The following is a 17,925-nucleotide window of genomic DNA, read 5'->3' as shown; positions in this document are numbered from 1 at the left end:
TGTGTAGTTTTGGTCCCTATATTTAAGAAAGGATTTACCAGCATTACAGGCCGTTCAGAAGATATCCACTAGACTGATTCTTGGGGTTAACGGGTTGGTTTATCAAGAACAGCTAAACAGGTTAGGACATTATTCTCCTAAACTCTAATGAATGAGAGGTGTTCTCAGTGGACCAATCAAGATTCTGAGGGGGGCTTAACAGGGTAGATGTTGAGAAGATGTTACCACAAGTGGGGAAACCTCAAACTCGGGCACATAGTTTTAGCGTAACAGGACACATTTAAAACTGAGGCTCAAAGGATTTCTTCTTTTCTCCCAGGGGGAAGTGAATGTCTGGAATTCTCTATCCCAGAGATTTGTAAAGGCTAAATCACCAGTATTAGGAGTACCATTGGGATCAGATGTTCTTAGGGAAATGCACGATAGAAATGTGGAGGTTGTTTAGGGAGCAGTTGCTACAGGTACTGAATAGATTTGTCCCACTGAGGAAAGGAAAGGATGGTAGGGTAAAGGAATGGGTAAGGGGCGGCACGGTGGCTCAGTGGTTAGCACCGCTGCCTCAGGGACCCGGGCTCAATTCCACCCTTGGGCCACTGTCTGTGTGGAGTTTGCACGTTCTCCCCGTGTCTATGTGGGTTTCCTCCCACAGTCCAAAGATGTGCAGACTAGGTGGATTGGACATGCTAAATTGCCCATAGTGTTCAGGGATGCGTAGATTAGGTGGGTTATAGGGGGATGGGTCTGGGTGGGATGGTCTGAGAGTCTATGTGGACTTGTTGGGCCGAAGGGCCTGTTTCCACACTGTAGGGATTCTATGATCTATTTAAAAAGAGTAGGTAGATACATTTTTAAAATGTCTGGGAGATAAGGGACATGATGAGCTCACACAAAAGAAGAGTTGAGACTTGAGACAGGTTAGTCATTATCTTGTTGAATGACAGAGCAAGTTTAAGGGACTGACTAACCCACTCCTGCTCCTAATTTCTTATGTTCCTATCAAAGGCTTTTAACATTCAACTAGGCCTCAGCAATATTCCTTGTAACCTGACTGCGGTGGCTGAGGCAACAGTGATCAAGATCCTAACAACTTAGCAGCGCACAGGAACATAAACACTTCAGCACTGAGCACAAGAAGACATGAACCACACGTGTCTGCAGATTCAAGAGGGTGGTGCTGCACTGACACAAATGAGACAAAAACACTGAAGAAATTCACCTCAACAAGTTTGCACATTACTGCCTACCTGCCAGAATCAAATCAACTTAGCACAAACCAGACACTGAAATCATGTTTCTTAAGACCACCTCAAACTGCTGGGACCCAAAACTTTTTCAGTAAGATAGTACAGGAATGTCAGAATCTGCCTTTAAACAACAGGCCAAGCAAGGAGTGCATAAATCACAGGGTATCACTAGCAGCTAGGTCAGAAGAGGATGTTCCATGCATACTCAGTATAACAAACATAACTACACCATAGATTTTTTTTTAAAAAAAGAAAGAGATAGTGAATATTACATCAACTGTGACCTGAGAACACATTGACGCCTCTGTATTCAGGTCAACAGATATTTTCACCGCATTCTTTCCTGAAGGTGTAAACCACAGGTGCTAGGAGCTCTCCAACATCTTGTTCAAATAGTTTTTCTTCCCAAGAATTTGAGTAGTACAGTATATCCTTCACAGTTCATAACTGTAGAATTCAAATTCAGCAAATAAACTATTGTTTCATTCATACAAAACAATGGGCTAATTCAATACTTTTGAACCAAAAAAAACCCAACATTTTCAGCAGACTATTCAACTGTAGAGTTCAATGCATTGGAGGCCAATCCAAACTCTGACCTGTGACAATCAACAACCTCTTTCCAGAGATCAAGATTTTGTTCATCCACCATCACATACATCACCAATATCTTGAAGGCCAGTTGAAATCAGCTAACTCAGCGAAGAGTAGGGATAAAACCTATAACCAGTCTTATATAGCTCAGTACCACATCTGATGTGACACATTTGCTCAAAGCTAAGCAAAAGAACAAAATGAAACTTGTTAAGCATGTGTTTACTTCTGACTGAGCTCAATCACCTCTGAGTCACAAGGTTCTGGGTTGAAGTACCACTCTAGTACATCAGCACAAAAATCAAAGCTGACATTTCAACACTTCAACGGAGGGAGTGCTACAATTTCAAAGCTGCTGCCATTTTGGACAAGAGGTTAAACTGAGGCTCTACATTTACCTGAGAGGGCAATTAAAGGATCTTATGACACCAATGCTGTATGGCATGGGAGTTATCCCCTATGCCCTGGCAAATACTTATCCCTCAAAAACATCATAAATGGAATTTATGGTCAATGTCACATTACTGCATATAAGACACCAGCTGCATTTCGTTCACTCCAAAAGTGATGACATTTCCAAAAACAGGGAATTAATTGGTTATAAAGTTCTTTGTGAGAGGCATAAAAAGCGCTATATAAATGCATGTCCCTTGCCAAATTTGCTTTGCATATCTTCTGATCATATCCTCAGATGCCCAATCCATTTCTCAAGCTATTAATTACCTTTGAAGTACGGTCATTACAAATGTAAAGGATTACCAATTTGTACACAGCAATATCCCAAAATAGTCAATGGATGCTAGCCAATTACTTGATTTTTAAGTGACACTAGCTCAAGAGCAAAATATATTTGTCCTCAATCCCTCAACAGAAAGTTTGTCAGCATCTACCCATACTGTAATTCTGAATACTACAGTTTAACCTCTCAACCCTCTATGGTTTAATAGCAACACCCCTGCTTCTCAGTCTGTCCAGAGATTTAGGACAAAAAGGTGAAAAATAGAAGATTGCAAAACTGTGAAGTACACAACCAGAATTAGTGGTTGAAGAAGAGCGAACACAACATTTACAAATTAAAATAGTGGTTAAGGGTGGGCAAAGGATTAGGATCACTGCTCATGTGAAGATGGACACTTGCTCGACATTGTAATTTCTATATAAGGGATAACAGCAACGGATTGTTAGTTGATATGCTTTCCATCCCTTTCCGAACAAGCCAGCTGACTGTTTGTGACAAATATGATGTCACACCTTCATATTCCAAGCTACATTTTGAAATATCAATTCCTTCTTTTGATCTTCTCTCTAGTATTCTCCCCAGTAGCATGTACAAACACATTCATTCACTATGAAACAACACTGATTAACACAAAGCTAATTACAGACAATGTTAAGCACTTGCCCCAAGGCATCTCTGCCAAATTGTTGCAGGAACATTCTAATTTGCAAGTCTCCCTCAAAAGTGATTTTAAGCAATCATAGACACCCAATGTTGAGAATTTCTTTTCCTTGGAAGGAAATAAGTCACCAATTCTCTGTTGCAAACTTCCCTTGTGCATTTTTCATAGGAGGAACATTTCAAAGCAACAAACCCATCACATAATCCATACAATGAATTAAGCATACAAATGTGGTTAACGATATGATTAACAATCCAGATGCAAGCAGTATTCCACAGGCTGACACAGCATTAAACAAGACTAAAGCGTCCACTACAATTCATATTGTACTACACATGGCTTATTGCATCAAAGGTGGACAAAGTATATGATGTATTCAAATACACCAGCATTATAACCGTCCACACCCATATCAAATGAAAACAAATGAAGTCAGTGTACCAGCTGAGAGGTTCAAAATGAATTAGCGAAAATGAGTTTCCTCATATTTCAATGTTCTGGAAATGGCAAGTGCGTATCGCATGAAGCTTAATAAGCATAATAGATCTGATTTATTTGACCTTTCCTTTATCTGCCCTCATGACTCCAAATGTGACCAGTGGTAACTGATCATCACGTTATCCCACTCCCCTCACTTATCTTGGTCTGATGCTAACTCTTACAATTCATCACTGGCTTCAGCAAGAGATTTATTCTTGAGAGATAGTAGGAACTGCAGATGCTGGAGAATCTGAGATAACAAGGTGCAGAGCTGGATGAACACAGCAGGCCAAGCAGCATCAGAGGAGCAAGAAAGCTGACGTTTCGGGTCTAGACCCTTCTTCAAAAATGGGGGAGGGGAAGGGGGTTCAGAAATAAATAGGGAGAGAGGGGGAGGCGCATAGAAGATGGATAGAGGAGAAGATAGGTGGAGAGGAGACAGACAGGTCAAAGAGGCAGGGATGGAGCCAGTAAAGGCGAGTGTAGGTGGGGAGTTAGGGAGGGGATAGGTCAGTCCAGGGAGCGGGATGAGGCTAGTAGGTAGGAGATGGGGGTGGGGCTTGAGGTAGGAGGAGTGGATAGGTGGGAGGAAGGACAGGTTAGGGAGGCGGGGCCAAGCTGGGCTGGTTTTGGGATGCGGTAGGGGGAGGGGAGATTTTGCAGCTTGTGAAGTCCACATTGATACCATTGGGTTGCAGGGTTCCCAAGCGAAATACGAGTTGCTGTTCCTGCAACCTTCGGGTGGCATCGTTGTGGCACTGCAGGAGGCCCAGGATGGACATGTCGTCTGAGGAATGGGAGGGGGAGTTGAAATGGTTCGCGACTGGGAGGTGCGGTTGTTTATTGCGAACCGAGCGTAGGTGTTTCGCAAAGCGGTCCCCAAGCCTCCGCTTGGTTTCCCCAATGTAGAGGCGGCCACAACGGGAACAGCGGATACAGTATACCACATCAGCAGATGTGCAGGTGAACATCTGCTTGATGTGGAAAGTCTTCTTGGGGCCTGGGATGGTGGGGAGGGGGGAGGTGTAGGGGCAGGTGTAGCACTTCCTGCGGTTGCAGGGACAAGTGCCGGGTGTGGTGGGGCAGAGGGGAGTGTGGAGCGGACAAGGGAGTCACGGAGAGAGTGGTCCCTCCGGAAAGCAGATAAGGGTGGGGAGGGAAAAATGTCTTTGGTGGCGGGGTCGGATTGCAGATGGCGGAAGTGTTGGAGGATGATGTATTGGATCCGGAGGTTGGTGGGGTGGTACGTGAGGAATTCTGTTTTGGTTGTTATTGCGGGGAAGGGGTGTGAGGGATGACTTGCGGGAAATGTGGGAGACACGGTCAAGGGCATTCTCGACCACAGGTGGTGGGGTTGCGGTCCTTGAAAAACGAGGACATCTGAGATGTTTGGGGGTGGAATGCCTCATCCTGGGAGCAGATGCGGCAGAAGTGAAGGAGTTGGGAATAGGGGATGGCATTTTTGCAGGAAGGTGGGTGGGAGGAGTTGTATTCTAGGTAGCTGTGGGAGTCGGTGGGCTTGAAATGGATATCGGTTTCCAGGTGGTTGCCAGAGATGGAAACAGAGGGGTCCAGGAAGGAGAGAGAGGTATCAGCGATGGTCCAGGTGAATTTAAGGTTGGGGTAGAAGGTGTTGGTGAAGTGGATGAACTGTTCGAGCACCTCGTGGGAGCACGAGGCGGTGCCGCCGATACAGTCATCAATGTAATGGAGGAAGAGGTGGGGTTTAGGGCCAGTGTAGCTACGGAAGAGGGATTGTTCCATGTAACCTACAAAAAGGCAGGTATAGCTTGGGCCCATGCAGGTACCCATGGCCACCTCCTTTGTCTGTAGGAAGTGGGAGGAATTGAAAGAGTTGTTGTTGAGGGTGAGGACAAGTTCGGCTAAGCGGATGAGGATGTCAGTGGAGGGGGACTGGTCGGGCCTGCGGGATACATGGGGAATGCAGGTGTATAGGGACTGGACGTCCATGGTAAAGATGAGGTGTTGGGGACCAGGGAATTGGAAGTTTTGGAGGGTGTAGAACTCTCATCCTCAAGTCTGTGCACAGGCATTTCCTCAATGAAGTCAGTCAGTCAAAATACTACAAATGGCCTCAGTACCACTGCTTTACAAAGATCAAAGTGATCACAATCAATAGCAGGGATGTGGATCAAGTGGAACAACTCTTCTTGCCTGATCTGACCACCCAAAGTACACAGTGCCAGTGTGGAGCTATCAAGCAGTGAAGACAGGACAGGTGAAGCTGTCATGTTCCCCTCCTTACCAGGTTTATCAGTTTGACAACACTTGTTGTTAAAGATGGGTGACTTTCAGCAGTCACAACTGATGCCAAAAACCCCAAAACAAGACAGATATGCAGAAGTATCAACACTATGAGAAAAGATTGCAATACAGCTCTCCGAATTGAGAAATTTAACTCAAGATACATATGCTTTCTCTTCCAAACGCACTTTTCCTTCAGAATTGTGAGCTTTGTTTCATTGTTTTTGGGAAGGTAAAATGTCATCACCTCTACAACACACTTTGTCCTTCAAAAACAACTTTGCCTCCTCACCCATCCACTTATTTTAAATCTGCATTCAATCAGTAGAACACTCACGAGCAAAAGTTCAATCCACCAGAATTAGACATCAGGAAAATACAACGTGTATCCAGTTGTCATTGTCCGAGTCAGTGAGGCACAACAACTGATCCAAAAATAAAGGGAGACACAAGTCTTTTTCCATCTTTTCCAAGTATTATTCTATTGTTACTTAACACACTTTCAGTTGTTTCCCTCTCCAAGGTAAATTCACTTTCATCCCCAGGAGGCCGAAACCGGCATGGAACGCATCAAAATCAGTTTCACCCTTCAACCTTAATTCACCTTGAACCACTTTAAAATGTGTCACAAACTCCCTCATCTACAACATTTCTGCTTCTACACTCATTTTCACCTCCACCTGTTTTCTCTCTCTGTCTCACACTCTATCTTCTCACTTGTATCATCCTTTTCCATAAATGCTATCCACTCTGTGGAGTCACTATCTCACTCTGTCACTATGTCACCAGTTCCATCTAGCTTCATACAGAAATCTGTGCAGATTGAAGACTAAGTAGCAACAGTCATATCTGACTTTCCCTTATTTATTAACTTAACCTTCACTTTTCATTTTCTCCCAAATGTCTCATTACTTAAGTTGAAGACAGAGAGAGGCTAGAGCAGTACAGGGTAAAGCAAAATCCCAAATCTTCATACAAAACTGTAAAAACAGAGCACATCCACGTTAAATAAACTCACAGTCAGGAAGAAGGTAAAAAAGACTTCTGTTCTTTCCCCATTTTGACATTTGCACTCTCCCCTCATGTCACTTTTACCACATATTTTCACTCCTCCACTGAAGCATGATGCTTAAAAAAGAACACATTGCCAATTCCTCACTTTAAATCCCTTCTTAAAACTCAGCAATAATACTTTTGAGATTTTCTGCCCCATCCTCCAATCTTTTCTTCCTGTTCTAGACACTGAATTAACACAAAGTTGCCTGGTCCACCAACATAACCCCTATGAACTAAATTACTGCAGTTGTAGCTAGACTCCTCTTCATATCCCACCTTAGCTTAGCTTCATTATCTTATCATTGGAGGTCACCTCCTACTAGACTTCAAAGTCCTCAATGCCACAGCATTTCAGGAACTTTCTTGCTGGAAATCTTTCAACATCTTCACTTAACCTTTCACTAAGCAGTGATTCTCGCTCACTAACTCCACCCTATATTTGCAGTCATTATTCTAAACATCCACCCACTATCTTCCTAATCAGCACATCTCTCACCTTACCACTGCGCCATTTCCTACCATCCAAAAGTTTCATCTGAGCAATTAGTCTCTAAGGCCACCTTTAACTCAGCATACTCATGCTTCAGCAGATCTTTCCATGGTAAACTCCTGCTTTGGTCCTCAACTCAGTCATAAAACTATCAACAATGGGGCAGCACGGTGGCTCAGTAGTTAGCACTGCTGCTTCACAGCGCAAGGAACCAAAGTTCGGTTCCACCTGATTAGGTATGTTATAGGCAGATGGGTCTGGGTGGGATGCTGAGGGTCGGTGTGGACTTGTTGGGCCGAAGGGCCTGTTTTCACACTGTAGGGATTCTATCCAGTTTCTGTGTTCAATACCCTCAGCCCTATTAGATCACAATCTCCTGTCTAACTCATTGTGCTGGTATAATAACCTTTTCCATGCTCTTAAATCAAAGGCTTCACCAGCTTCAGCGTATGATCAGTTTGTTTACTCACCACCAGACGTGGCTTTACCATCTCAAACAACACTAATCACTTCGCTGCACATTACTATTATGCCAAAAAACTAAGAGGGGAAAATAATCCTGTTCTCCCTTCCCTTCTGCCCTGCACCCAATTCTCCATCTTCATCTAATTATACAAAGTAAAAAGCATATTGTTCTTGTTCTAAACAACAAATCTACAATGCTTTACATTACCGTGGCCTCCTACACCGTAGCATCTTAATTCTCCTTTCCCTAGCAAGCGCAGCCCTTCATTCCCTCCGCCACATCACACTCCAGTCCTGCCTTCACCCCCACCACCCCTATGTCCATCATACATTCCCAACATTCCAAATCTTTCATTTGCTCATCTCTACATATCACTTCACTTCCTCATGTCCCCATCTCTGCCTTCTTCATTCCAGCTCCCGATCCAGCTATGGGCTCTCCTTCTCCATAATTTAAAGTAATTTACCAGATTTCCCTATTCAATACAACTACCAAATGCTTCTAACAGAAGACTGCTTTACGGACTGTGAAATTCAGTATTGTACTGACTTTTCTCAAACTCAGACACGACATGCTAATTAGCTCACTTCTGCACTTCTTTCAGCATTCTTTTCCCCTCGGCATCATTTCATGTTTGTATCTTTTGTACTTTTCCATTATTTCCTTTTCTCACTTCTCTCCCATCTCCTCCTTGTTCACTCCTCACCATTAATTTTTACCTCTTTTCTTCAATGTTCCTCCCTTCATTAATCTCATTCTCTCTCATCTTCTCCCCTTAATCCATTTCCTCATCATCTCTCCTGTCTCATTTCTCTATTGGTCGTATCTCCAACAATTTCACTTTGTCCTTCTGTATTCATATTGCCCATTCCCCACCCCTCACCCACTTCTAGCATCTACCCTTCTTCACTCACTTTTTCCTCCAGCCTCCTTTCCTCTTCCATGTTCTTGCTCCACACAATCTCGCCCCATGTTCAAGTTCTTCCTCTCGTCCCCACGAGACCCATTGAATTCCATTTCCATCTCTCTCCAATATCATCTCAAATAACTTCTATTTCCTCACTTTTCTTCTGTGCCATTCTCCCCTGAATTTATATTGCTCGTTTAAAAAAAAAATAATTTCTGTACTAGGTCTCTTTTTCCCTTCTTCATACATCTCCATCACTCATTTATCATTCTTCTCTCCCTCAGTTTATTTGCTGCCCACTTTCTGAATTCCTCTCTGCCTGCCTTTCTTTCTCACTTATCCTATCCCCTTGCTTTTTTTATAATACCTCCTTCTGTTTTACTCATTCTCCTTCTGCTGCCCTTATTCTTCTTCTCCTATCTTTCACAGTTTTCCTCATTCTGAAGTTGCAATTTTTCCATTTTGTATCAATTCCCCTCACACCTTTGAACATGCCGTTTTCCCTTTTACTTCATGGCATACTCTTTCCCCTTCCTTTTTTTAAAACCATCATTCAGGCATCCTCTTCCTCACAAGTCTGTCAACTTTACCTCCTCTCCCCATCCACTCATGCTTCCCATTCAATCTCTACCAGCATCCTACTCCACTTTTTTCTCCCCTCGTTACCCTGTTCCTCCCATTATACACCACTTTTCTGCTTTTTCCGCCTTGTTCCTCTCCCCTTCCACATTCATTCCCCTTACCCTGCCACTACCTCATTTCTTTCTCTTCCATCACTTTCCCTTGGCTCACCATGTCTCTTCACTCCCTTCGCCCCCACCCACATTTCCTTGTTTTATTTTGTACTCTCTCCTTCGCCCTTTTAACCACTTCAACTAAACCTGGAGGTTTTGCCTCCCATCACTTTGTCTACTCTATTTCAAACCATTTTCACATTCTCCACTTCTCCCTGGCTGCACTTCTGTCAGCTCTGCAGCACCACCACCCCACAATCAAAAAAAAATTCTTTTCTCCCACTTTGTTTCACTTTCCCACTCTGCGGTGGTGGTACCTCCCTCACCTTCCTCCATCCCTCTTAGAACCCCCTTTTTTTTAATACCCTTACACTCCCTTTCTTTTTACTCTCATCTTTCCCAAACACCATTTCCCACCCCCCCTCCAAAAAAAAAATACACTGGGATGCGAAAAATGCGAGGGTTGGTAGTCGGAGACGGTCTTCGGTAAAGAGAATTTTTTTTTTGGGGGGGGGGGGGGGTGGGGAAGGAGGCGTGAGTAGGTGGTCGAGTGTATGAAGCGGGCCTGCGGGATCTGGAGCCTCCCCGGCCGTGTCCTTCGGACATGATAGTCCATCTCCCCCATGGCCGGCGGTCGGTCAGTCAGTCAGGCGGCGATGGAGATGAACTCTCCCGGCGGACGGTTGACGACCCAGGGGCTCGCGGGTCGGCGCGAGGGCGGGGGAAGAGAGGCGGCAGCAGCTGGCACCGCACGCGCCACGGCCACCCAATGTCAATCACTTCCCCCACCTTGAACGACCGGCCATCAGCGGGCCCGCTCATTTTTTTCGGGGGGGGGGGGGTTGGGGGGAAGGGGTTTTGGCGGGTGCGGGTTTTCCAACCAAAAAAAAACTTGCCCCCCCCTTCCCCCCCCCCCCCCACATCCACCACCTTTCCGGAAAACAAACTGCGTGCAGAAGCCGCGATCCGACCCGTTCGATGCATCGCACCGGCGGAGACGGTGCATCCTCGGCCCCTTTCTCTGCTTTCTGGCCGATGCAGGAGCAGCAGCAGCAACAACAACAACCGTGGCATGGCACCGTCCGGCCACGCGCGCCGAGCCCAGATCCCCGGGCTCGCTGATTGACAGGAGGACGACGCCGCAAACTTACCTGGGGGGCTGTGCAGACCACACATCCAAGCGGCGGGGCTAACAAACACACTCAAACGCGCACACTTTCTTTTCCCCCCTCCCCTCCGTTGGACGAGGTGCTTTATCCCCCCCCCCTCTTTCCGAAAAGCAGAGGCGGTGGGCAAGGAAAGAAGAGGGAAAAAAAAGCAGCAACTTTTCAGCTCAACGTTCTGCCCCGCGCCATGTTGTTTTTTTTTCGGGGGGGGATGATGGATGGTGGGTAATATTACGTGCGCCAGAGAGATTGGGGTGGTGGTGGGGTGGAAGAAGAAGGGAGAAAAAAATAAATTTGCATAACAAAAGTAAAAGTAACGGTTGCCATATGGGCCGGGGTAATGGATAAATAATAACGGAGGCGGAGACAGAGCGGGGCAGGGAGTGGATTTGCGAAAAGTACAACATTCACCACACCCCCCCCCCAACCACTCCGTCCGTCCTCAAAAAATATGAGTATCGAGGGGGATCCGCCGTGGTTTGTTAGGACCAGATAAACTTTGACACCTCCCGCGAAAAAATCAGTTCACTCCCTTACCTTTTTTGAAAAAAAACAAAAATCCCACAAATGCAAAGCCGGGCAACAAGACTGAAGTAGGATCACTTCCCGATTACCATAATCGATCGATTCCGAGAATCGACTTTCATCCCGTATTCGAGAGAGAGAGACACACTTCTTTTGCCTTGCACCCCCGCCCCAAACCCCCTCCTTTTTTTCTTGGCTGGAATTTTTTTTTGATAGTTTAAGAGGGCGAAAGGAAACATTTGCGACGCTCCACTTTTGTGTACACTTGCTCCGCGCTGGAGTGGGGAAAGTTGGATCGAAGACGACGGTGGTGGTGGTGGTGGTGGCGGCGTGGGGGGGTAGGGAGAGAGCCGAACAGACAACTCCTGTTTTTTTTGGTGTGTGTTGTCGGGTCAGTTTTGTAAACTGGCGTTATCCTAAGGGGTTGTCTTCGTTTTTGTTTTGCAAACGGAAGGGGGGGGGGGGTTGGTGGTGAAGGGATTCCCCCAGCTGCCGGGTGCGGTACCTGGTGCCGTAAGGTCGCTGCTGCTGCCGCCATCACCATCGGCGGCGAGGCCGGCTCCTTCAAACCTGGGCAACATCCTCCACTCCACTCCGGGGGCCAACCCTAGGGAGCCTCGGCCCCAGAACACCGACCGACCCCCACCCCACTCCACTCCCTTCCTTCCCCTCAATCCTCGAAAACAAAAAATAAGACAGACACAGAAAGAGAGAGAGGAAAAACATGTCATCCTACTCCGCTTCCGGGAACGTGACTTCTCCGGCAGCTGGAATGTCACATTCAGCAGCAGGAGCAGTAGCACAAGAAGAAGAAAAAACAAAATCACTCGAACGCAAAAAAATACCCCTCATCGCGGCAACGGCGAAAGATCTGGAGATTCCGAGCGAGGAGGAGGAAGAGGGGGTGGGGGTAAAAATACAAGGGTGATAGGAAATAAAGTGCTAGCCAGGGCTCATCGGGGAAATGCAACTCTCTTGTTCCCACCTCCCTCCTACCCCCACCCCCCCACTTTGCTTGCTCCGATTATAAGGAATAAGAAGGGGGTCCGGTTACCTGGAAAATATCTGGACAAAGCGCCAGCCTCCTGCCACAGTCCCGAGTGCAGGATGACCTCTCTCTCTCTCTGTCTGTCTGTGCTCTGTGAAACCAGGCTGTCAACATAACACAACAACACACAAAAAAAACCAGTCTCCACCTGCTCGATCCAGTGTGGCCAGCCCCGTGCTCCTTTCTCAATCGATGGCGGTCTCACGGACGGCACTTTGTGTGTTTTTCTTTTGGTTTCTGTTCTTGAAAGGGGATTAAAAATAAAAGGGGTTCAACGCCAAATGCGAGGACAGAGCGAACGTCTGGCCGCCCTGGCTCTCTCCTCTGGAGCGCACCGCGTGTGGCAGTACATCGTCGTCCTGGTGGTCACTCGCACATCAACCCGTGATGTTTTTTTTCTCTCCCTCAAGAAGTGACTCACGATGAAAGATCCAGCGCAAACGGTGTTGAAAAAGAAACGACACGAACATTCGCAAACAAACAAATAGCTGCGGAGATACGAAAACCCTAGAGACCCCGTACCCACCGCCACACGCTCACCTCAAGGCAATTTTGGAATTGTCCGGGCTGATGGACTTCCCCACCCCCTGCGGCAACTCTATCAGCTGCTGAATGTTTTTTTTTAAAACAAAGTACTGCGGACGTCGAAGATCTGAAACAAAAAAAAACAGCAAGTGCTTGAGAAACTCAGCAGGTCTGGCAGCATCTGCGGATAGAGAAATAGATTTCACGTTACGTGTCCACTGTGACTCTTCGCTACTGATTCATTCCCGCCCCCCGCGTTTATGGAGCTATTATTTTCTGAGGTTGAACCAGTGTCCACCGTCTTGGCTGTCACTAAGTTGACCTTCCGACCCCATATGCTCTTCATTGCTAAGCCTTATTACTTCTACCTTCACCCTAGCGCCCATGTTCACTTCACTTTCCCTATCCATCTCTTCCAAACCAACAGCTTTTCCGAACTGCCCTGCTTACAGCATTGGACCCCCCACTTCAGCACCCACTTCCGTTGTGTCTGTTAATTAGCACTTTCGCCTCCTTGAGTGCGTTCCAAGTGCAGGACATGAGTTCAAAAATCTGGGTTTATGCTAGGACACCCCCGGGGCTGCATTGTCAGGAGTGCCATCTTTCAGATGAGACATCAAATTTTTCTATTTTCTAAAATTTGTGCGACGAAATGTGACACTATTTCAAAGAACAGCAGCGGAATTATCCCCAATGTTTTCGCCAATGTCATTCCCTCAACCTACATCACAAAAACATTGTGTGATCATTATCACATTACTACTTGTGGGAGTTGCGTTGAACAAATTAGGGAAGGCGATAGCCCAGTGACATTCAGAGATAGCGAGAACTGCAGGTGCCGGAGTCAGACAACACAGCATGAAGCTGGAAGAACAAAGTCGGCCAGGCAGCATCAGAGGGGCAGGAAAGTTGACGTTTCTGATCGGGACCCTTCTTCAGAAATGCCTCGTGGCATTATCGCTATACTTTTACTAGAGAGACCCAGGTCATGTTCTGAGGACCTAGGTTCGACTCCTGTTTATTGAGAATCTAATGACAATCATGAATCTATTGTTGATTGTTCCATGGTTTACTAGTGCCCCTTACGGAAGGAAGCTGCCATCCTTACCACAGTGGCCCAATGGTTAGCACTGCTACCTTCACAGCGCCAGGGACCTGGGTTTGATTCTAGCCTCAGGCGACTGTACGCGTGGAGTTTGTACGTTCTCCCCCTGGCAGCACGGCTTTCATCCCACAAGCTCAAAAATGTGCAGGTTAGGTGGATTAGCCATGTGAAATGCAGGGTGACAAGAACAGGGGTGCGGTGCTTTCGGGAGAGTCCGTGTAAGCTTGATGGGTCAAATAGCCTGCTTCAAACTGTTGGGATTCTATGATACATGTGAATCCAGACCCACAGCAATAAGGTTGACTCTTAACTGCTCACTGGGCAATAAATGCTGGCCAAGCCAGTGATGCTCTCATATTTAAAAAAAAATCTGCTGTGTTTTCCACACTGCAACAGTGACTACACTTCAAAAGTGTTTTAGGGTCTTCTTAGGTCATGGAAGGTTGCTAATATAAGAGTGCTAATTGCTATGTAAGTGAACTAATTTCTGGAATTCGTTCAATAAACTTCTCCAACTATCTCCCTTTAGGACCTTTCTTATTACCTATTTCTTTGACTAACCTCTTGGGTCACCTGTCCTACGATTTCTTTCTGCTCCAGGTAGGCTATATTTCCTACTGAACAACAATGATTGCATGTCAATCATTCTTCTTTGGTTGAAAAACACTGGGACATCTTAATCATAGAATCACAGAATTTTAAGGTCATGAAAAGAGATTTTAAAAATAGTACCTGCACCTATGACCCTTCCATTACACATCCTCATCACTACATGACACATCACAATCCAAATATCACATGCATCTAAGATTAGTCTTTTTAACCTTTAACCCCATTCTTAAGTTATTTATGAAGCTCTTTAAAGAGGTTAAACATTGGGAATTTTATTTCACTACTCATTGTGATAAAAGCGAGTAATCTCTGGTATTCCTTTGGACTTATTGACATTTAAATTGTGGCCTTTAGTATTGCATCTATAGTTCAAATTACATCCAGACTGACCATTATCTCCTCATTGCTTCCTTTTGTCAGTGAAGAATTGTCCTGCTCTTTAAGTATCATCTTAAAATCTTGCTGCATTCTTGAAATCGTCTCTATTCAATCAATGCCTTTTTGAACATAGAACAATATTCTGATGGTCGCCTAATTGTTATGTAATAGATGGTCAGGCAATCTGTTTCAGTTTTTGAATGATATCCTTCAATTACCTTCCCTTACTGACTAACAACTGCAGAATAACCAATACTGATTTGCTCCAGCTACACACCTTATTTAAGTTACACATTGCAATGTCTCTTGCAATTGAATTACTTCAACAAGCAACAGAGAAATGAGATTCCACATGACTTGACCAAAAATTATTGCTGCACCTACCCATCATTCAATGCCAACTTCCCTGAATGAACACCAACTGAGTCTTGCAACTCTAAGTATATTTTTCTCTCCTGGCTGTATATGTAGGCCTTGCTGGGGGATTTGTGTATAAATATGACTCATAAAATTGGGCGTACTTGGCTGGAATTGACTTGTGACTGGATTGGCTCACATTTTATTTTTCACAGAATATTTTGAGCTGCTTGGCAATGTCATTTGTACATCTGACACACCTAAACTTGGTACCTAACAAATGATAATGGGGAGGGCACCTCTATGGTACAGTTATTTCTGGAGTTTTATTCATGCTTCAAAGTCATAGGTATTTTTTTTTAAAGAGTTGTTGACTTTTGAGGAAATTAAGAAAGGAGTTGAGGGTAATTTTAATCCATAAAACATGTGACTTTGGGTCAGGTGGAAAACAACAATTTAAAACATTTCAAACAAAATTGAATCCACCTATTTCTGATGTTAGTGGAGAGAGAACTGTGCTGGTGTGCAGGGTTGGAGCCTGCGTGATAGGTACCCGACCCATTCTCAGAAAACAGATTACTCATTTCAATACTTCATAATATTGTCGGCCTTGAGATTTTATTTCTGTTCAAGCTAACGAGGCAGTTAGGATTTGTCTTGCCTCAGGGAACTCAATAGCTAAAGAAAGGGGAGCACTATTGCATGTAACAATACTTTTTCAATGCTACTTGTGGGCTAAGGGAGTAGGAATTCTTCCCCACCCTTCCAGTCAATCAAGATACCTTATTAATGCCCCAAACAAACAGATCAACTTCTAATCCTAAATCTCGCATTCTAATGCCCTCTTAATATCCTTCACAGCCTGTAATTTCCTTCCCACTCTTATTTCCCTCTATGTGACCCCTTGTAATCTCCCCATCATATACTCAACTAGCCCCTGCAATCTCTCTGTTTCTCTGATCTCTGCAATTTCATCAATGTGCCTTCCACACCTCTTCTGTTTCTCCCAAATGGCCCTTCCCCAATCCCTCATTTCTATCTCCTTCCTCTCTGCTGCCTGGACACAACTTAGTGCTAGAAACTACTCATCCATCTGCTAGCATTTCAATCTGACAAAATAGAAATCAGGTTCTGGAAGAATAGATTTTCCTCCCACTAAACAAATCTTCACCTCCCTCCCTGTTTAAATAAAGAGGTAACAATAGTCAAAGATGAAACTGAAAACTGGATTAAACACCGAAGGAAGATAGATGGAGACAATTCAAGAGAATTAATGAAAGAAAATGGAATGTGTATGGTAAAGCTGAGATGAAATGTTAACACAACCCCATATCTTTAGTAGCAGGCAATAAACTTGTGGTATTTATTTAATCTAAAATCAACTCTCCCAGCTGCATCCCCATCTTCCCCCATTCCAGTTCCTCCACTATTTCCTATTTTTCACTAAGTTGAAAATTATCAGTTTGTGACACCAAATGCCTGACACACCTTAAAAATAATAAATTTGGAAATTGCTAAGTTCAGGCATGCTGGATTTCTGAGACAGTAAGTATGAGCAGAATCTGTAATACTTGTTTTCTAATGATGCAGGGAATAAAGCCAGGCTACTGTCTCAAGAGGTGTAATGGGCTGATAATAACATTTCTTCTGATGATGATTTTTAATAATAGCCCAATGATAGAGGATTTACTTTTGACTTCAGGCTGAAATGTAGCTTGAGCTGAAAACTATCATATTGATGTTTCTTCCATGATATGAAACTTGTTAAAATAGTTTTCTATTTAGAGAGACCCTGCACTGTAAGAAATGCCATCCTCTGAAGAGACATTAAACTGAGGTAATTTCCTACCATGGCACTAATTTGAAGAAGAGCACAGGAGTTATCCCAAGCATCTTGGCCAACATGTATACCCGGACCTAAATCTTGAAAACCACTTAGATAGTTAAATATAGCATTGTGGGATATTGCTGTGCACAGATTGGCTGCTGCATTTCCTACATTATAACAATGTATTAAAGGATTCATGACTTGATATCTTGAAGTGTTACCTGAATACAAGTCTAAATTTAATGAATTATAGTGATATGGTGAACGACTCCATCCAAGAATGTTCTGGATGTGAACACTGTTTTTGAGTTACTGTCTATGAGGGTGCTACACATTGGATTAAATTTGCTGAAGTCAGGCTGGGGAAGAAATCTTCTGGGGTTTCCACTTCCAATCATTGATTCCTGCTGCAAGTACACAAATCTTAGGTAACAGCAGCAGTACTTTTCTGAGGTTCAGCACACCATTTGGCTTTAGCTATATACCCCTGAGTCTGCACTTACCAGACCAACGAATGTGAGAACTAGCAGTGTAAAGAAAAATGAATTGAAGCTTTATTGTGAAATTTCAAAGACAGGATGGTCTAAGAATTGTTTATTCTTCTACAATAAATATATTTCATGAGCAGTCCTCAAGGAGAAAGGGAACATGATCTTTTCCACAGAGACCTTAATGAGGCATCTTTCAAACTTAATTAATTTCTGCAAAACATTCTCAGCTCTGTACACTAATCAAGCATAAAAAA

General features: G+C 44.4%; 1 protein-coding gene across 6 annotated transcripts in view; it reads right to left on the bottom strand.

Annotated features, from left to right (window-relative positions):
* bahd1 (bromo adjacent homology domain containing 1) overlaps positions 1-12,902 on the bottom strand; it is a 69,238-nt gene extending 56,336 nt beyond the window's left edge. For 2 of the 6 annotated variants that reach the window (XM_048600125.1, XM_048600127.1), the window contains exon 1: positions 10,788-10,999. The gene's annotated coding sequence lies outside the window, so the exon portion shown is untranslated. Of the gene's footprint in view, positions 1-10,787; positions 11,003-11,832; positions 11,971-12,523 lie in introns of those variants that run through there. The other 4 variants (XM_048600126.1, XM_048600129.1, XM_048600124.1 and 1 more) reach the window with 4 other exon arrangements.
* Positions 12,903-17,925: the final 5,023 nt, after the last annotated feature.

Source organism: Rhincodon typus, chromosome 8, assembly GCF_021869965.1.
Source record: "Rhincodon typus isolate 14 chromosome 8, sRhiTyp1.1, whole genome shotgun sequence".
In the NCBI taxonomy this organism is placed as follows: Eukaryota; Metazoa; Chordata; class Chondrichthyes; order Orectolobiformes; family Rhincodontidae; genus Rhincodon; species Rhincodon typus.
This window is presented reverse-complemented; position numbering and strand designations above follow the sequence as displayed.